General features: G+C 43.7%; 1 protein-coding gene across 1 annotated transcript in view; it reads right to left on the bottom strand.

Annotated features, from left to right (window-relative positions):
- LOC311141633 (transient receptor potential cation channel subfamily M member 3-like) overlaps nt 1-21,559 on the bottom strand; it is a gene marked incomplete at both ends in the record, with an annotated part of 163,498 nt that overhangs the window by 76,843 nt on the left and 65,096 nt on the right.

The raw sequence follows: 21,559 nt of genomic DNA, 5'->3' as shown, positions 1-21,559 counted from the left end.
TGCATGGAGCCCCAGATCGAGGGAGATTATCAGTGGTCTTGTATGTCTTCCATTTCCAAATAATTGCTCCCACAGTTGATTTCTTCAAACCAAGCTGCTTACCTATTGCAGATGCAGTCTTCCCAGCCTGGTGCAGGTCTACAATTTTGTTTCTGGTGTCCTTTGACAGCTCTTTGGTCTTGGCCATAGTGGAGTTTGGAGTGTGACTGTTTGAGGTTGTGGACAGGTGTCTTTTATACTGATAACAAGTTCAAACAGGTGCCATTAATACAGGTAACGAGTGGAGGACAGAGGAGCCTCTTAAAGAAGTTACAGGTCTGTGAGAGCCAGAAATCTTGCTTGTTTGTAGGTGACCAAATACTTATTTTCCACCATAATTTGCAAATAAATTCATTAAAAATCCTACAATGTGATTTTCTGGATTTTTTTTCTCTCAATTTGTCTGTCATAGTTGACGTGTACCTATGATGAAAATTACAGGCCTCTCTCATCTTTTTAAGTGGGAGAACTTGCACAATTGGTGGCTGACTAAATACTTTTTTCCCCCACTGTATCAGCCGGTCCTGGCACCCTAGCATCAGAGCCAGATTGAAGCCCCTGCGGTGGATGAGTGGTTTCGGCGCTCTGAGGAAACATGGAACGCTGCGCATGTCCATCTGCAGCGGGCTATCAGGCGGCAAAAGGCGAGCGCTGACCGCCACCGCAGTGAGGCTCCGGTGTATGCACCGGGAGATCGGGTTTGGCTCTCGACCCGAAACCTGCCCCTTCGCCTGCCCTGCCGGAAGCTGGGTCGGCGGTTTGTGGGGCCATTTAAAGTCCTGAGGAGATTGAACGAGGTATGTTATAGGTTACAGTGGCGCAGGGGTCTAAGTGGTCTAAGTGGCGCAGTGGTCTAAGGCACTGCATCGCAGTGCTAGCTGTGCCACTAGAGATCCTGGTTCGAATCCAGGCTCTGTCATAGCCGGCCGCGACCGGGAGAACCATGGGGCGGCGCACAATTGGCCCAGCATCGTCCAGGGTAGGGGAGGGAATGGCCGGCAGGGGATGTAGCTCAGTTGGTAGAGCATGGTGTTTGCAATGCCAGGGTTGTGGGTTCGATTCCCACAGGGGGAAAAATATATAATGTATGCACTAACTGTAAGTCACTCTGGATAAGAGCGTCTGCTAAATGACTAAAATGTAAATGATATGTAAAAATGTTACAACTGCCCATTAATTACCGCATTAACCCCTCGTTCCATGTGTCTCTCCTCAGGCTGGTGGTAGCTGGTCCACTCCAGGAGAATGAGATACGAGAGGCTCCTCCGCCCCCACTAGACATCAAGGGGGCTCCGGCGTACTCAGTCCATTCCATCGTGGATTCGAGGCGTCGGATGGGGGGTCTGCAGTATCTCGTGGAGTGGGAGGGGTACGGTCCGGAGGAACGGTGCTGGGTCCCTAGGAGGGACATCCTAGATCCCTCCCTGTTGAGGGATTTCCACCGGAGTCATCCGACTCGCCCTGCTCCGCGTCCTCCTGGCCGTCGCCGGGGTTGGCGCACAGCTGGAGCCGCGCGTCAAGGGGGGGGGGGGGGTACTGTCACGGATTCAGCCGAGGCTGCTCCTCCTCCTTGCTCGGGCAGGCTTCAGCGTTCGTCGTCCCTGGAGTACTAGCTGCTGCCGCTCGATGTTTCGGTGTTTGTCTTGTTTGGTCTTTATTGTTTACACCTGTTTTCCATTATGTTGGATTGTATCCCCTATATTACCCCCTGTCTCTCATTGGTTATTTTGTGTGTGATTGTTCTTTGTCATTTTGGCAGTTGCTTTGTGTTATGGGTCTTTGTGTTTTCCTCCCTGTTTGGAGGTTTGTTGTTTTGTACGTTTTTACTGTGTTCAGTAAAGTACGTTGCCAGCCGCTCTGTGTCCTGCGTTTGACTTCGCTGACCACATACACGTCGCGTGACACCTAAACTTTAGGGCTTAACTGTATGAGTGCCAAATAGCCTACACAGCCAATCAACAAATAATGCTTTTGGGAACGAGAAGAAAAAGTTAACATCAATCCACGGAGGCAAAAATGACATTGTTGAAGTTTAATTCAATAAGACAAAAGCTGCCAAAGTGGAGTTGAAAATAAAGAGAAGGGAGGGCCAGAAAAGTAATGTTTGGAAAAAATAGGTGAAGTGGTAAAAGAGGATGATAGCAGTGCCGGTTATGTTATGTGTGATGATTGTGAGGGGTGTAGTGTATTGACAATATGATGGTGTTAAAGGTTTTTAGATGGAACTGAAAGAATGTTGGTTGTTCAGGCCAGAGGGGGGATGTTTTATGATGTTATTTGAAATGTGCCGCTTGGAGGGTGACGCCCGAGGGGAGACTGGTGATTGGCCAGAAGAGGGGGTAACCCTTATTTTGGTATTGTCTATATAAGAAGGGTTTTAGACAATAAACCCCAGAGCAGCCCCTAGAATGGGAGGACACTGTTCTCCAGACCTCGCGAGTCTGTTACTCATGCTGAAGCTTGTGGTCTGAATAAACCTGATGATCAATGTTCAGTATGAGCAGACTCCTTTTGTTCATCAGCAATGACGACCACCATTCATCATATACGACATAATGGCGAGCTTGCCAGGAGGGATGATGCAATCCTTCTTTGCTGCATTTGGAGTCGTCAAGCTAACTCAAGCTGACTTTGGTCTGGAGTCATGACCCGACTAGACACAGCTAAGTTGTTGGTTTTGTTACTGCTTGTGTACACTGGAGGAATGTACCCTTATGACTGTGCCTTAGGTGGTGTTTTTGCTGATGACTGGGGTCTGGCTAATCATTATACAAATTTTAAAAATTGTTTATAGAGATGTGTTGCTTGAATAGTAAGTCAAGAACAGTCGGGGCCAAGATATGTATACAATTTTAGAGCATTGCAGGTTTAGATAAGCCCTCGTGACGAGGCGACCAACAGGGTGGGCCATAAAACCTGGAACGCACTAGGAGTTTCAGGTCAGTCTGGGACTGGGGTTTGGTTGAAAATTTATTGGGGATGGCTTGCTCAACTTCTGTCCGACGGGATATTTGCATTGGGGAGGATCGCTCACTTAAATAGCCTTACCCACGGCAGAATAAATTTAGGGCAAACGAAACAGTACTCAATTAAAGGAACGCAATGCTGGGTTTTGTTACATGTTGTAGGCAGCAGTTAGCAATGGCTAACTGCTAAATGCTAAGTGTGTTGTGTGCTACATGATAATTTCAACCTAAGAGGTCCACTGCGATGGATTCAAGCCTCTTAAACTTGTTTGTATGTGGTGGAGCTGAAAGTTCTACGCAAATGTGAGCTCTGTTATGTGTAATTGTGTGAGTATAACGTATAAAATAGTGACGCTGTAGCGTAATGCTATCGGTCTATTGTGTGGGAAGCATGGGCTTAAGGGGTTGTGCGCATGTGCGTGTGATTTTACGGGGCTAAAAACTACAACATGTGGTTATGTGCTAAGCCTACAAAGCACGGCATTATGGGTAAGGGTCATAGGTCCCCCCCCCCCAAGGGACAATAGTCACAGAATAAGAGAGATTTTGGGGAAAAATCTCTTAGGTGTTAAACGGCTGTTGGTCGAACGTGAAACTATTTGGCGAGATGTAGTAAAGTTATAAATCAAATATATGTTGACGGAGTATAATTAATTAAATTAAAAGACGATTAAAATTAAATGAAATGTTTTGGAGCGATTTATGTAATAAATGTATGGGCATGCGTTTAATTTTGCGACACTACCCTACAGATGGGGAGTTTATGGCACGAGATTAGGGAACGTTTTGTTTTACGGCACTAAACGACACCACGAGGGGATGCTAAAACTCAAGCATGAGGTTAAAATGATATTTGCGCATGCGTGGGATTCTGCAAAACAACACATTGGTTAAACTGCAGGGGGAGACAGAGGAACACAGACGACGGAACAAATACGCATAAAGAGATTTTAACACGATGATTCTAGTTTAAACTGCGATTGGTTAAAGATGAAACTTGTTTTGTAGCCTATTGAATTTATAAATTAAATATAGGATAACGGATTATAATAGATTGAATTAAATAATTAAATGACGGATTAAAAGCAAAATGTTTTTGGGCGATCTATAATTAGTCCTGAGTTAAAGTCTTAGAGTGAATAAGGTAGAACGAACGAATATTGAATGGTTGGAAATACTCAGTGATTGCATTAACTACTAAAGTCTTTTTCTGTGTATGTTCTTCTGTCATATGAGAGGAGCAATAGGACTAGACGACAGACGAGAGCAAAGGAGAGAGAGAGAGGACGTGCTGACGTGCACGTCACGTGGCAGAGCATCAAGTCAAAAAGGTTTTGGTACTGATTATGGTTACAGGATCTTTCCCTAACAAGATATGTGATGTTATGACGATTTTACAGAGACTTGGCAAATACTATTTCATTAAAAATTGCATTTTGGAGGCTATGTGCATCACTGGGGTTTAATTACAGATGTGTTGGGAATCCAGGATGGATTGAGGATTCTTCTGTAAATTTATGATAATTAGAGCTAATAGAGCAAGGGGTTATGGGAATTGGAGTATTGAAGGGTTGTAAGGTTAAAAGGCTTTGTTTAGGGGTATTTTAGTCTGAAGATGACTAACTTGCATTTACTGGCAGTTGATGGGTTGTGGTAAGATATACTCAACACTAATTGATATTGGTGACATAGGAATAGGAATTGGGGTTAATTATTCAGGATGGTTAATGGATTTGTTTAGGTTATATTAAGAATTACAGGGGGAAGCCTATATAACTTATATAGTCTAAAATAGGATAGTTCACAATAAAGGAATATAAAGGGCTTGATATAGGGGAAAATTGATTAAAATAGTCATTTTTTAATCAAAGTAGGGTTAGAGTAGTGTTAGAAAGACTAATGGCAGATGTTAGTACACCTTTCTCACATATGGATTCAGCAGAAAGACATCATCCAGCAGGGTGATTATGGCATCAGAGATGAAGACGAATACGAGCAGAAACAACGATGAAGATGAATCCAGAAGACGGAAGAAAACCGAGATGTCTGGGAACTTAAGGAGATGAGGATGATGATGATGAGAGTTATTGATGAGAGGCCATGGGTGGAGGTGACTCTGTGATCAGAAGGAAGTGGCAAGAGAGGAAAGAAGGATACTGGAGACTTGATCTCTGATGAAAGTTGAACGAAGAAGGAGACAAGAGATTCGAGTTCTGATGAAGAAAGTGATGAAGATTTGGAGATTAAAGGTGTTGTATGTTCAAGAGGATTTTATCCTACAATGACTGGCAAAGAAGAAATAGGAGATATAGACCGAGGCGTATCAGGCCTGGAGGAAGAGACGACTTTGGGAGAGGTAAGGGAGCTAGAGGAACAGCTCGAGACGCTGAAGATACAGAAGAGACAAGGAGAAAACCTGCGGAGAACATTTTTAATCCCAAGAATTGGAGGAGAAGAAGAATACATTGAGGCAAAGATGCTGAAGAAAAGTAAGAAGATGATGGAAGACGATATTTCGAGGACAGAACTTAAAATATAAGCTTTTGAAGAATCCTGATATGTCAACAACAAAGAACAGGACGAAGAAACTCTGAGAAGTCAATCATACAATTGGTGGAGAAGAGAAGCTTGTGTGATGAAGAATCAGGGTGAACCAAATCAACAATCACTGTTACAGCTTTAACTGAACAATATCCAATGCAATTGTATTAGTCAAGGGGGGTACCAGGTGTTATATCCACAGTCAAGGTCTGGACAGACATAGAATTGGAGAGGAAGAGAAAATAGCCAACAATTGAAGTAAAAACAACCGACCATTAGAAGTGATAGTGAATAGGGGAAAAACTTATCTGGGTTCAGTCTAAAGAGGTTAAACATATCACTCGGTAAAATAAACTAATTAGATTAGGATAGGGATTTGAGGTAGTACTTACTCTTAAAGTACTAATATTAGAAGATACTGTTATTGTAGTGTTGGGAAGAGAATTGAAGCGTACAATAAGATGCACACTAGACGACTGACTGTCTGGTAGAATATTTTAAGAAGTAGGGTTTTTTGGGAATCATTTGCTTAAAAGATAATATCATAGGAAGGATGATAATGTATTAGATTACCTGTTAGACAATCTGTCTGGGAAAATAAACTTAATAGAGTGACTGTTATTCTGGGTTACATCCTGACACAAAGAGATTTGAGGTTAGGCTAAAAGGTGTTTAGTCGTTTGCCAAGTCTGTGTGTAATGAGTCAGAAGCAGGTGGGGAACTTTCCCAATCACATATTCCAAAAATTTGGTGGTAAGAGATTTTGTCAATAAATCAGGGGAAAAGGTTTTAAATGTTATGAGAGAAAAGATTAGATTAAAATAAGTTAGGAGTAGATTAGGGTTGAAGGGACTCTGAGACAGTAAGCTAAGTTTCAAAGTTAGTAGTGAGAGAGAACCGTAATGAATGACACTTTAGAATAGGAAGATCAAGGTAATTGTGGGTACCTTTTGTTATAATCAAAAGTTTGAAAGTCAGGGATTTAGAGATAGGACTGAGATTTGGGGAAAACGTGACACTAGTGGTGATGGATGGAAGTACAAGGAAGGAGTTCAAAGTCTTAGGGGAAAACTGGGGGAAAACTAGGAGTAAATAAGGACATTAACACTTCAGTCTATTAGAACAACAGGGAGAAGCAATTTAACTCTTTCAACATTGATAGGTATTAAAGTCATAAATATATCGCATTTGATTATAAGGGAACCAATACAGCACCAATTTTAGGGGGAAAAATACTTATTAGGGTTTAGGATGGGGACGTTTCTCTCATATGGAGAGATAATTATGGAGAATAAGTGTTGTTATCAGGACCAGGAGTAAAAGGAGGTATAGTTTAGAAGAGGGTTAGGAGTGACTGTTCACTTATGTTGCGTAATGTTACAGAGAAAGGTCAGGGAGAATATATGTGTACTTATTTAGGGCAAGCATTAGACTTTGTTCCGGTTAGGAATTATTGGTTAAAGGGCTTTGTAATTCATAAAGTAACGCTTATAATGGAAGATTTGAAGTCTGTAGAAGTTTCCACAGTCACAGAGGGAGTTAAGGATAAGTTTATTACAGTAGTCACTCCAACCGTGAATAATACACATAGGATATGGGTAGCTTTTCCATTAGAAGGAATTAAGGGTTTTAATTCATCAACTAAATCAACGACGTTAATGGTAACTTTGGAAAAAGATTAATGACTCAGGAGTTTATGTTACGGATGGAGAGGGCTGTCAATGATAGTACGAATAGGATTAAAATAGGAGAGCAGATATTAATAGAAACAATATAGATTAATCTGAAATGGAGAATAGAGATTCATCATGGAAGCTGCAGGATGGGGTCTTTTGATTTTGATGACAGAGGGGGGGGGCATCTGATCAGTGCTGCTCGTTCCTCTGTTGTGGAAATTAGAGATAGATTAACTCATTCTGTAAGAATCAGTGAGGAATCTTGAGGGTTGATGTCTGTTGGGGATGCCAGCCCAAGACGTGCTAGACGGTCGCGCGGCCTCTGGCAGGTGTGGGTCAGGGTTATGCTTTGTCATGACTGTGGTGTCGGCAACAGTCATTGACAGATAAAATAATGTTGTTGTCAGAACAGTGGTTTAAGCCTAGGTAGTGTTCTTGGGTAAATGAATTATCCTATGGGAATTGTTAGATGGAAAGTAAAGTCAGGTAACAGTGGAAACCTGAAGTATTCAGGTGAACCAGTGAGGATAAAAGTTGTTTTTGTTCTAATAAAACATATGAGGTAAGGGGTATGTTTATGGGAAGATCAGATTGGGATGTTATATGATAACTAAGTATGACCTTAAGGGTAGTAATGACAAATAATAGGTTACTTTTTATATATCAGGTAGTAAGAAGAGCAGGACTTTGATGGTTAAAAGATTAGCTTTTGACTGACAATGTGACTATGGGAATTTTAGAGATATTTGGTGGGTTTGTGATGATAGAGTATATTCTTACCCTATGGGGGATAGGATGTTGTTACAGGTCAACGTTGAAGCTTCCATATGAGGTTTTACCATTATAAGAGGGATAGCATTGGACACAGCTAACTCTAGGGTTAAAAGGGTGACATTACATTTACATTTTAGTCATTTAGCAGACACATGGCGACATGTCATAGTCTTCAAGCCTATCATTGAAGAATAAGTTTAAGGGAGAAGGGGGGACTTCATTCATGGTATGGTGTAACATTTGGGAAGATAATATTGATAAATATTAGTTATACTTTGAGTCCAGATAGTTCAGATAATATCACTGGGGTTATAGAGGCATTGTAAGGGATGTGTTTGGGAGATCTGAGAGGATGCAAGATCAATTAGGCCAGTAGGGGCAGTGATGGGTCAGATTCTAGTTTAAGCTTTGATAACACTGTGTGATGTTTGTACTGACTTTTGAGAAAGTTATGAGATTGAGATAGGTTGGAGACGTGGTGCCTGGAGACAACACTCAGATGCCGGTGTTGACTGTTCCTGATCTGGATAAAGATGGACAAGTGGAACTGATGGATAAATATCATTTTGGATTATTTGATGATTTTTCAAATTGTTTTTTCAATATTAGTATGATTTTTAGTATGATGTATGAATCAAAGGGGGGAATGGATAATGTGATTCATGCATCATTTATGTATCATTTTTTAAATTCTTAGGTGAAATGGAGGTTTAATTTGAAAGTGGTTGTTTTGCAAAGGATACTGTTTGGTCGTTTATTTTCTTGTCATTCCAGAAGCATTTGGGAGAACATGTGGAGATTGGAATACTCAAACAAAGACAATATGAAGGGACAATATGACTGGAGGAGATGAAACAAGGAGGGTGTGGCTGATTCCATCATCAACAAGTCCATTGGAAGAGGACACTACAGGGAGAGGAAGTGTAGTGGACTACATTCCAGTGTCTGCAATGAAATATAGACATATTTGATGTGTAATACATAATTGTGTCATATTCTTAGGTATTGATTTTAGTAGAATGATGTTTGATGTTATTGAATGCAGATGAGGATCTTAGATGCTTTTGTTTATTTCGATGGGGTTAGGGACAGAAGGTCTAGGAAGGGAGAGATTCATTGTACGATTCGATGGGTGGACCAGCCGTACAATGGATATTTATGGATAGGATTTTGTTTACATGTGTATTTAATTACATCATAGTTTCAAATGCATTTACATGGTTAATGAGGTTATCTGGAGTACCGACGGTGGTTGCCTGGGGCAGAGGGACCGTGAGAGAATTTTACTGTCTTGATTGATATGGATGGATGGCTGCTGGACAGTTTTTCGCTCTTACACTCCATAGAGATTTCTTCATATGTCATAGTAATGTATTTACACTCCATAGAGATTTCTTCATATGTCATAGTAATGTATTCATACTTCATAAACAGTTATTGCATAAGAAGGAATTTACGCTCTAGAGAAGAATGTTTTGGTTTAATGTTAAAGATACTCAATGAGATAAATTGTTACTTGTTGTAATCTTATTCTGTTTGGTTTCGAGACGTTTAGGTTGTCTCGAAAGGGGGGAATGTAGTGTATTGACAATATGATGGTGTTAAAGGTTTTTAGATGGAACTGAAAGAATGTTGGTTGTTCAGGCCAGAGGGGGGATGTTTTATGATGTTATTTGAAATGTGCCGCTTGGAGGGTGACGCCCGAGGGGAGACTGGTGATTGGCCAGAAGAGGGGGTAACCCTTATTTTGGTATTGTCTATATAAGAAGGGTTTTAGACAATAAACCCCAGAGCAGCCCCTAGAATGGGAGGACACTGTTCTCCAGACCTCGCGAGTCTGTTACTCATGCTGAAGCTTGTGGTCTGAATAAACCTGATGATCAATGTTCAGTATGAGCAGACTCCTTTTGTTCATCAGCAATGACGACCACCATTCATCATATACGACAGGGGCTATACAAATTCGACAGTCACAAGACGGGACTTCAAATAGGCCAAGGGAACTGTCGCCTACTGTTCAGATGGATTAAATGGAAACTGAAATCTGGACATTGACTAACCAGAGTAACACTAGTCCCGTGCGAATCGACATCCCTGTGTTTTGAGAGAAATGTCTGAGTTTGATAGGTGTTGCTCGCTATTTGAGAAAGAAAACAATAACTGATTCGATACATTGAATGAAGTGTTGTGCACCAGGGTAACGCCAGGGTAGTGGGTTCGATCCCCGGGACCACCCATATGTAAAAATATATGCACACATGACTGTAAGTCGCTTTGGATAAAAGCGTCTGCTAAATGGCATATTATATTATATTATAATACTAGTCCCGTTGCGAATGGTCTATAGCCTTAATAATAACTCCTGCTGAATTAAGCATGTATTGCAGTAAAATTATACACCAAATGTAGTTATAATTTGGCCTTGGGAACAGGAGTGGTAAAATATGGTTTCTTTCTTTCTGCATCTTGAGAGAATGCAATGCTCAGTTTGATACCATCAGGTTCTGTCTTCATCATAAAAGCATCATAAAAGCTGACCGTTTTTCAGCCACATAAAATATGCATCAAAGCCAAACTGAAATCTTATCAGAAACACATTGGGTCGTTTTCACAGCTATATTTTTCCTTACAACCGGTCATTTGGACATTTTGCACAGAAAATCTTTCCCGTTTTTTTTTGCTTTATTGTATTTTCTCCCCAGTCCCTAAACGTCTTTGCTCCGCGAAAGATGACAGAGAAACTTTACCGATGTCAACTAGATTGAAGCATTCATTCAATCGATCTATTACATTCTGTTGAGCAAGGGTTTATTTAGTCTTCTAGGGCAACATATAATGACAAAGGAGAAGCTACATGTATCTAATTATAGACAAGTTGACTAACAAATAGCCTACCAAAATGTCGGAAATTATTAGCAGAAACATATCTAAATCAGGCAAAAAAAATCCTGCACCCCCTGTCAAAAAATCGTTCTGCAGTATTTCACTGTAGCCTATAGTTCATTTTCTATATTTGCAGGTTAGGGTTTGGTGCAGGCCTCAGATTTTCAATGTATTGTTATATCTAGCCTAGCTGTAGAATAATGCACATCTGCACAGTTTCACATTGTACATCACTCTCTCGTTTAATTACGTGCCACTCATTCTGACAACCTATTCATCCGTAAAGCAGCACACTGTGGTAAACCATAACAATGTACAGTACGACGTACACCAGGGACTGGTACCATATATAAAAATGTCCATAGGGCAAGAACCTAGAGTAATACCTGTAAGAAATAAACATGAACCCTTAAATGGAAGAGGTAAACAATTACTCTCCAAACTAGCCAGTTCAGTCCATTAACCTGGAGGTTGACTAAGACACCTAACGGAGCCTAAGAATGCAAAGAGGTTAAGTAGTCCCACAGAAAAGCGAGTTTGTTCCTGCATAGGCCTTTCTTCAACCGCCACCGCTTGTGGCTCTGGCCCTTGGGGAGCCCACAGAGGCTGGGGCTCAGGTGGTAGTGGTGGAGGAGGTCCATCAGGTGGCGTCTCTGGCCTGTATATCCGTTTTGTGGGCATTCGTATTCCTTGAGGGGCAGGGACTTTCCTGAGGCGGCTGGCGTGCCAGCGTGATCCATTGCTCATCATGAAAGTGGCGGGCCCCAGTTGTCGACTGACCTGCAAGGGGTCCAACCAGAATGAGGCCATTTTGTTGCACCGCTGAGGCCGTCGGGCTCGGACCCAGTCTGACACTTGGATGATCGACTTCTTCACCCTGTGTGCCTTGTCGAAACGCTGTTTCATTGCTCTTTGATGCCTGGTCACTACCTGCTTTTCTTGAGTGCGCCTAGTCGCCAGTTCTGCTCTCTGTGTTCTGAGTCTGTCCAGTGGCAGTTCCATCTCACGACCTAGCATGAGAGATGCCGGGGAGACCTGTGTTGTTGTGTGTTTGCTTGCTCTGTAGTACATTAGCGTTTGATTCAAAGCAGTTTGGAACGTGCACCCCTGGACCAGGTGCGCTCTGATGCCGTTCTTCAGCGTTTGGTTGAAGCGTTCCACCCCTCCGTTAGCTTGTAGGTTGTAGTAGGCCGTGCGGATGTGTTTGATTCCCTTGTTGCTGAAATATGAGGAGAACTCGACAGAGGTTAGCTGGGGCCTATTGTCCGTGGTGAGGGTGAGGGGTAGGCCCCACCTTGTGAACAAGCTGTCTAGGATGTCCACGATGGCCTGTGCTGTGACAGTTCCGACAGGAACCACTTCTGGTCACTTAGAGTGGAGGACATACGCCACCACCAGGAAGCGCTGATGGTGAGGGACTGCGTGTCCATGGATCTCGCCACAGATGTCCAGCTGGATGTGCACCCAGGGGCGGGATGGTCATGCGAGAGTGGACTGTCCTGTTTTCCCACTGAGGAGGCATGCAGCACAATCCCTGACCAGGGCTTCAATGTCGTGGTCGATGTCTGGCCACCACACAAGGTCTCGACATCGCTGTTTGACCTTCACTATGCCCAAGTGACCCTCGTGCGCCATGGATAGAACACGCGCACGCAGGCCACTCGGGACCACAGTGCAAAACCCTTGAGAGACACAGACTTCTTCCCAGCAAGAAAGTTCGTGCTTCACCCTGGCGACAGTCGCCAGCTCTTCCGGCACCTGTGCTGGCCATCCAGTGCGTATGTAGGTGTGCAGGGTAGACAGTGTGGGATCCTGTTCCGATGCTTGCTTTAGCTCCTCCAGTGAGACGACTGACTGAAGGGGAGCGTAGAGTATTTGTACGAGCTCTGTTACGTTGTCATCTGGCAAGACGGTAAGAGTAGGAGCATCAGAGGAGCGTGAGAGGAGGTCTGCCACCACGTTATCCCTCCCTGGAGTGAACTTCAGCTGATAGTCATACTGTCTGAGGGGGTCGGCCCATCTGTGCAGCCAAAGTGGCTTGTGGCCAGTTCCTGATGCCGACAGTAGCATTATGAGGGACTGGTGGTCGGTTCGGAGCGTGAACAACTGGACGTATAGGTAGAGGTGCCACCTTTCGCATGCCCAGACAAAGGCCAGTGCTTCTCGTTCGCCCACAGAGTACTGTTGTTCAGTGGGGCTCAGGGCCCTTGAGGCGAAGGCGACGGGCCTCTCAACGCCATTCTACAGCAGTGAGAGGACAGCTCCTAGTGCTCCAGCTGAGGCGTCACATGTGACAATGGTGGGGCAGACGGGGTCAAAGTGAGCCAAGACTGGGGCTGTAGTGAGCTGGCTCTTCAGTGAGCGGACCACGTCTGAGCAGGCTGCCGTCCAGGCCCATGGCTTGTTCTTCTTGAGGAGCTGGCGAAGGGGCGCTGTGGTCTGAGAGTAGTGGGGCAGAAACCGGAGGTAGTAGGCTGTCATGCCCAAGAATGAGGCCACCTGAGAGGCTGAGGTCGGTTCCGGGATCCGGTGGACGGCTTCAATGTTTGACATGAGTGGGGCAATGCCTTTGGCCGACAGGCGGAACCCCACAAACTCGACGGCCGGAGCTGCAAAGGTGCACTTTCCACCGTTCAGGGTCAGGTTGTTCCGCAGTAGAGCACTGAATACTCTGTGGAGTCGATAATCATGGATGTGGAGGTCAGGGCCATGGACCACAATGTCGTCCAGATAGACTGCCAACCCAGGTATTCCAGGGAGGATGGTGCTCATCACCTTCTGGAAGCAGCTGGGGGCGGAGCTAAGTCCAAAAGGCATGCGTGTATATCTGAACACACCAGCATGTGTAACAAAGGCCGTGAGGTCTCTGCTGGCTGCATGGAGGGGTACCTGAAGAAAACCCTGACGCAGGTCGAGCTTCGTGAAGATCGTGGAGCCATGAAATTGTGTGGTCAGCTCCTCAGCTGTAGACAAGGGGTACAACAGCCTTGTTCACAGCACGGAGATCCACACAGGTCCGGATTCCACCTGACTTTTTGGTTGCAATGACCAAGTTTGAAATCCAGGGGGCAGCGTTGACTGGCTCAATGATGCCTGCCTCCAACTGTGACTGGAGATCTTTTGTGACGTTATCACGCAGTGCAAAGGGAATGCGCCGCAGGGGCTGCATGACTGGGGTCACGTCCGGGTTCACTAGGGGCCTGTGAGTGAAGGCTGTGCGGCAGCCCAGTCCATCAAACAGAGTTGGCCAGTTCTGTTGCCATGTGCAGGTAACTTGGTGGATAGCTGACCCACTGTCATCTCTCAGTGTGAACCCCAAGCCTGTGAAGAGGTTGAGGCCCAGGAGGTTGGCACCCCGCTTTGCAACGTGAAATGTGAATGATGGCAGATGCTTGGCGCCGTAGTGTACTGGGACCTGGAGGGTGCCTGCAATGTCTATCTTGGATCTACCATACCCACACAGGGCAGTGGAGGGCTGTTGGAGTGGCAGGTGACTGAAAAACTTGTAGTAAGTGGCAAGGTTGAGCAACGACACTGCAGCGCCAGTATCCAGTAGCAAAGGCAAACCCACCTCGCCCAGCTGCACAGTGCATGTCTTGAATGACACATGGTTGGTGGAGATGGTTCGGATTTCAGTGTGTTCATGTAGAGAGCAAGATGAAAATAAGGGCCTATTCTGGGTGGAGCTAGTAGCTGGGGCAGAACAACACACTTTCGCAAAGTGATTGTATTTTGAACAATTCTTGCATATTTTCCCACGGGCTGGGCAGTTTGAAGCCCTTGAATTGTGAGAGCTAGCCCCACATTTGTCACAGCTACTTCTGTTTGTTTGTCTGTGTGCCTGCTGCACGGGCATGCAGGTGTCTGTGTCCATGCAACTATTGACGTGGGAGGGCGTGCGCAGCGCGTGATCGCTGTAGTGCGACTGCTCTGGCTGAAGCTGCTGTGTGAGAATGGCTGGGGGCCGAGTGTATGCTGCAGAGCTGTCTGTTAGCATAGTAGAGCATTCCAAAGCTGCTTCAACCTGGAGTGCTATTTTAATAGCTCCATCAATTGTAAATTATCCGATTCCAAAAGCATTTTCTCCCTTGTCTTTTCACATAACGTCCCCTCTATCAACTGATCCCTGATGATCTCGTAGTGTCCCGTAGTTACAAGAGCTGGCCAAATCCCTCAGATTAGCCACGTAGCTTTGAATGGACTCACCCGGCCGTTGGTGTCTTTTCCGTAGCCGGTAGCGTCGGAGGAGCACTCGCTCTTTCCCGGCGAAGTGGTTCCGTAGGAGGCTGACTTCAGCAGTGAATGTAGGAGCCGATCCAAACGCTCTGAAAATCCTCTGTCCCTCTGTACCGAGGCAGTGACGGAGCAGTGCTGTCCTCCGCTTGTTGGAGATTGTAGAAAAGTTCATAGCTTCGAGATGAGTGTTAAAACTTTCAAGCCAGTTATTCCACGGGACCGGAGGTTCACCAGGCATGGCGAGGAATGGTGCTGGTGGTGGTAAGCTAAATTCAGCCATCTTCGTCGCCAATGTTATATCTAGCCTAGCTGTAGAAGAACGCACATCTGCACAGTTTCAAATTGTACATCACTCTCTCGTTTAATGACATGTGCCACTCATTCTGACAACTCATTCATCCAAAAAGCAGCACACTGTCGTAAACCATAACAATGTACAATACGAAGTACAGCACGTCGTACCATACATAACATTTATCACATATAGTCGGGCCGTTGCGGATGGGTTATTAGCAATTGCGGGCGGGTGCGGGTGAACAAAAAGCTGACCCGCGCACCACTACCCTGGTAGGCAGTGGCGGCTCCTGAAAAAATTCTCAGGGGGGGCAATTTTTCTGATGATTTAGGCGACCTACACACATTTTAAAAAAGATATGTCCAGCAACAACATGAAGACAGGGGCAGCATATAAGTCAATACCAGAAGCATTTATTGACTGATCTCAAAAGTGTTGGCTTACCAGGGTTGGTGGAGCCCTCAGTTTCATCTTTGCCTCGCAAAGCTAACTCAAACACTCCGCAAAACTTCACACACTGGATTAGCCGGCTGAGGATGTGGCGGTTCTTGCTAATGTCGTAGTAAATATATTTGTTATAGTGAATATGGAATATGATATGTTGAGTAAAATGTTGTGCTAAGATCTATTTAGGTCAGGAGCTGGTTATAAGTTCTGTTCCTATCCAATAACAATGGACAAAAGGGTCCTATCTTGTCAGCCTTGTCAATTTCAGTTCTCCAGTAAACTTGTGATTATCAACACTAACCTCATCGTTGTGGCGGCGGACAGCTAGCCTGTATCCCTCATCCAGTTGAGTGGGAATGTTCACTCTCCCCAAATCAGACAATCTCAAACAGCTATCCATGTGGGTCTTTGACAGCTCATGTTTCTTAATCTTTCCTGAAAGATGGTGCATGTCCGTTACACACCAGTCGCTGTCCAAGCGGTGCTGTCTGCCGTGCCGCCTTCAGGGTGAAAGAGTAAGCAGGGGGTAGCAGAAGACTGCATTAGCTACATCGCAGCCTGCTAGCCAGGTTTTTCGTTCGTACCAATTTTTGGAAAATCCTCGGGTGTAGGACTTCCCCCCTTTAGTAGAAACCTGTTGAATTATTAAATTTGGTCTGGGAGGTCCTAATTGTTTCGTTGCCAATTTATCTTGATTTGTTCGCCGACAAAAAGTAACTTATTTCAAAGAGACAATCGAGTTGCACTGAACGCTATAGCCATCTTGATAGTAGTACGTGAATTGATTGATGAGGCTACCCGCTCTTTTCTTAGTTACGTTCATGGTTACGTTACGTATGACAAAAGCGCGTAAGTGCAAGCCCTCAGAAACCCATAGAGATTGTATTGAAAGCTCTGATATTTGAAAAAAATTGATTTTACATGGGAGTCTATGACAGACTTCTGGGTGATTTTCAACCTGACTGAAATCGCCCCAAAAGGTGGGGGGGGGGCATTTGAAGCACGACTTTAGCCTGATTGGACATTTAGTGGCACTGTGGCAGATCAGACGTCTAGATTACAACACTGATAACTACTGTTGCCGTGATATAATTGATTAGAAAAAAAATCCCTTCCTTTTCCCGTTTGGCAGTGCGTCGCCCATATCGCCCTATTGAACACACCGCCCCTGCTGGTAGGTGAGCAGTAAACCAACAGTGTGACTCAACAAACCGGTGGGAAGCTTTTCTAACAACTGAACGAATTAAATGCATCAAGGCTTTAAAAGACAGAAATCAAGGTTTATTTTAAGAATGGTCCGTTCGGATGCTGTTAATTTAGTGATGGTTACTGTTTTGGTTTAGAATGGTTTGTGGATAGTATACTGCTTGATTTGGGGATGGTGAGTTGGTTGAGGATGGTCTGTATATTAGGATGTTGTTAATTACGCTATGTATGATCGGTTGAGATGCTGTTATGACGACTGGGTGTCCCTTTGCCTCCCCAGCCCCCTTTATATGAGCCCAGGCATAGGATGACAAAGGGAAGCCCATAAGTCACATGACAGGATGGACAAAGGAGCCACGTCTCTTCCTGCTTCCTGTTGACTTCACAGTTGCCATTGGTAAGTCCCATCTCAGCCTCTGGGCTAGGGTTATGGCTTTGTCTGTTTGACTGGATGGTAAAAACAGGGGCAGTGAATGCTATATAAACTCTGCAGTATATAGTGGACATTTAAAAAGTATAACACTGATGCAGTCAAAAGGTCAGGGTTGAATGCTCACAAAAATGTCAAAAATGGGTTCTATCTTTATATACATATGAAACATTTTGACATTTATGTGTGTACTAATAATACAGTATCACATTGCATAAGTGGTTGTAGTGTAACAGGACATGGTATGTGAAGTTATACACAGAGGAATATATGGAGTCATTAGGCAAGGTGAGGGCATGAAGCAGTTTGGATGACAGACAGTACAAACAGACTGGGCCCAGTTTCCAAAAAACATCTGAAGGCTAAATTCATCGTTAGAACCATGATGAACTTAGCCTTCAGAAACTTTTGGGAAACAGGCCCTGAGCGTTAGTTCAACATTATTAGAAAAGGCAGCCATAGTATCAGTTTACTCAAACAGGATAGGCCTTCTGGGCACCAATTCACTGTTATGGCCAGAAATTACATGAAAATATGGGATGAAGCAGTCATATTATGAGATATAGCAGTCCTATTTCCATAAGGTATACTGTGCAAAATGGGAAATATTGTCTATAAATTCTTGCCTCAGTGTATTCATGAGCATAGAACACTTGAATAGACATAAATTAATAAAGGGATTTGTTGATAAAACTAGCAGACAGATACAATCAATCATAGCTGAAAAAAACAGTTTTAAGATGCAGGTTCATTCCTGGCTTTGCTCCATTTGAAATCATACAATTGAGAAGTCTATTTCAAGAGTGGCGGCAACGAGATGTGCACATCATTTATTCTATTCTATATTTATGCAAATTAATTTGGTTATCAGGCTCCATAATACAGTGGAAATTGAAGTAGGATAAATGTGATGTGACAAGGGCCTCACACAGAGAAGCACACAATCCTTCTTCAGTAATATACCGTTGTGGAATATATAACTAACAGACAGATATACTCATTTGAAACTGTTCATTGTGCTCTCATCACCAGCAGTGACTGTGTTGATTACATGTACAAGCTCTACATCAGTAAAAAACCTATCAGACCTACTTCTCTCATAAACACGCACACACACACACACACACACACACACACACACACTAGAGGGAGTGGAAGGGGAGGATTACTGGCTTCAGTTGAGGCGATGATGAGCTGTGTCAGGTGATTCAATACAGTGAGGGAAAAAAGTATTTGATCCCCTGCTGATTTTGTACGTTTGCCCACTGACAAAGAAATGATCAGTCTATAATTTTAATGGTAGGTTTATTTGAACAGTGAGAGACAGAATAACAACAAAAAAATCCAGAAAAACGCATGTCAAAAATGTTATAAATTGATTTGCATTTCAATGAGGGAAATAAGTATTTGACCCCCTCTCAATCAGAAAGATTTCTGGCTCCCAGGTGTCTTTTATGCAGGTAACGAGCTGAGATTAGGAGCACACTCTTAAAGGGAGTGCTCCTAATCTCAGCTTGTTACCTGTATAAAAGACACCTGTCCACAGAAGCAATCGATCAATCAGATTCCAAACGCTCCACAATGGCCAAGACCAAAGAGCTCTCCAAGGATGTCAGGGACAAGACTGTAGACCTACACAATGGGCTACAAGACGATCGCCAAGCAGCTTTGTGAGAAGGTGACAATTGGTGCGATTATTCGCAAATGGAAGAAACACAAAAGAACTGTCAATCTCCCTCGGCCTGGGGCTCCATGCAAGATCTCACCTCGTGGAGTTGCAATGATCATGAGAAGGGTGAGGAATCAGCCCAGAACTACCCGGGAGGATCTTGTTAATGATCAGCAGGCAGCTGGGACCATAGTCACCAAGAAAACAATTGGTAACACACTACGCTGTGAAGGACTGACATCCTGCAGCGCCCGCAATGTCCCCCTGCTCAAGAAAGCACATATAAAGGCCCGTCTGAAGTTTGCCAATGAACATCTGAATGATTCAGAGGAGAACTGGGTGAAAGTGTTGTGGTCAGATGAGACCAAAATCGAGCTCTTTGGCATCAACACAACTAGCCGTTTTTGGAGGGGGAGGAATGCTGCCTATGACCCCAAGAACACCATCCCCACCGTCAAACATGGAGGTGGAAACATTATGCTTTGGGGGTGTTTTTCTGCTAAGGGGACAGGACAACTTCACCGCATCAAAAGGACGATGGAAGGGGCCATGTACCGTCAAATCTTGGGTGAGAACCTCCTTTCCTCAGCCAGGGCATTGAAAATGGGTTGTGGATGGGTATTCCAGCATGTCAATGACCCAAAACACACGGCCAAGGCAACAAAGGAGTGTCTCAAGAAGAAGCACATTAAGGTCCTGGAGTGGCCTAGACAGTCTCCAGACCTTAATCTCATAGAAAATCTGTGGAGGGAGCTGAAGGTTCGAGTTGCAAACGTCAGCCTCGGAACCTTAATGACTTGGAGAAGATCTGCAAAGAGGAGTGTGACAAAATCCCTCCTGAGATGTGTGCAAACCTGGTGGCCAAGTACAAGAAACGTCTGACCTCTGTGATTGCCAACAAGGGTTTTGCCACCAAGTACTAAGTCATGTTTTGCAGAGGGGTCAAATACTTATTTCCCTCATTCAAATGCAAATCAATTCATAACATTTTTTACATGCGTTTTTCTGGATTTTTGTTGTTGTTATTCTGTCTCGCACTGTTCAAATAAACCTACCATAAAAATTATAGACTGATCATGTCTTTGTCAATGGGCAAACATACAAAATCAGCAGGGGATCAAATACTTTTTTCCCTCACTTTACTTGGTTGAGGGAAAAACCTCAGAGAGAGAGAGGGACAGTTTCAAAGCCTTTTGAGGAGAATCACCTCGGGCTAAATCTGACAGCCTACCTACCATGAACATAAAATATTGACCAGGTTGTCTCCATTAAAACAGAAATGTAAACTCAATTAAACTACCTCATAAAATGGTAGTACTCAGGGGGCCCAATTCAATCAATTGGAGGTAAATGCACTGTGGGTTCACTCAGCATGTTTACATGGGTGGTTTTGTGTCAATACACAATGACAATGAGGAACAGCTTGCTCAGTGAACACCTCAGATAAAGTGTAAATATTCAGAGTAAACCCGATGTATGTTTTTCTTTCATCTGCAATCTAGCTATTAAATAGGGCCATTAAATAATGTTATGTTCATCATGACATCATGATGTGATTGGTTCTACCTCTCTCATTGGAGATCTATGACCAAATTTCACTGTAAGAGCAATGGAGGTCTATGATTGGACAGTCATTGGGTCGTAGCAGTAACCAACATCCAGCACGTACAGTAGCAGTCAAAAGTTTTGACACACCTACTCATTCAAGTGTTTTTTTTTTTGTTGACTATTTTCTACATTTTAGAATAATAGTGAAGACCTCAAAACTATGAAATAACAGATATGGAATCATGTAGTAACCAAAAAAAGTGTTAAACAAGTCAAAATATATTTGAGATTTTAGATTCTTCAAAGTAGCCACCCTTTGCCTTGATGACAGCTTGATTGCACACTCTTGGCATTCTCTCAACCAGCTTCATGAGGTAGTCACCTGGAATGCATTTCAATTAACAGGTGTGCCATGTTAAAAGTTAATTTGTGGAATTTCTTTCCTTCTTAATGCGTTTGAGCCAATCAGTTGTGTTGTGACAAGGTAGGGGTGGTATACAGAAGATATCCCTATTTAGTAAAAGACCAAGTCCATATTATGGCAAAAATAGCTCAAATAAGCAAAGAGAAACGACAGTCCATCATTACTTTAAGACATGAAGGTCAGTCAATCTGGAACATTTCAAGAACTTTGAAAGTTTCTTCAAGTGCAGTCGCAAAAACCATCAAGTGCTATGATGAAACTGGCTTTCATAAGGACCGCCACAGGAAAGGAAGACCCAGAGTTACCTCTGCTGCAGAGGATAAGTTCTACAATGTAGAAAATAGTAAAAAAATAAAGAAAAACCCTGGAATGAGTAGGTGTGTCCAAACTTTTGACTGGTACTGTTTATGACTTAGGGGATATGA

This window comes from Coregonus lavaretus (assembly GCF_964263955.1).
Source record: "Coregonus lavaretus genome assembly, chromosome: 14".
Lineage (NCBI taxonomy): Eukaryota > Metazoa > Chordata > Actinopteri > Salmoniformes > Salmonidae > Coregonus > Coregonus lavaretus.
Note: the sequence above shows the minus strand (reverse complement) of the source record. Positions and strands in the feature narration are given on the sequence as shown.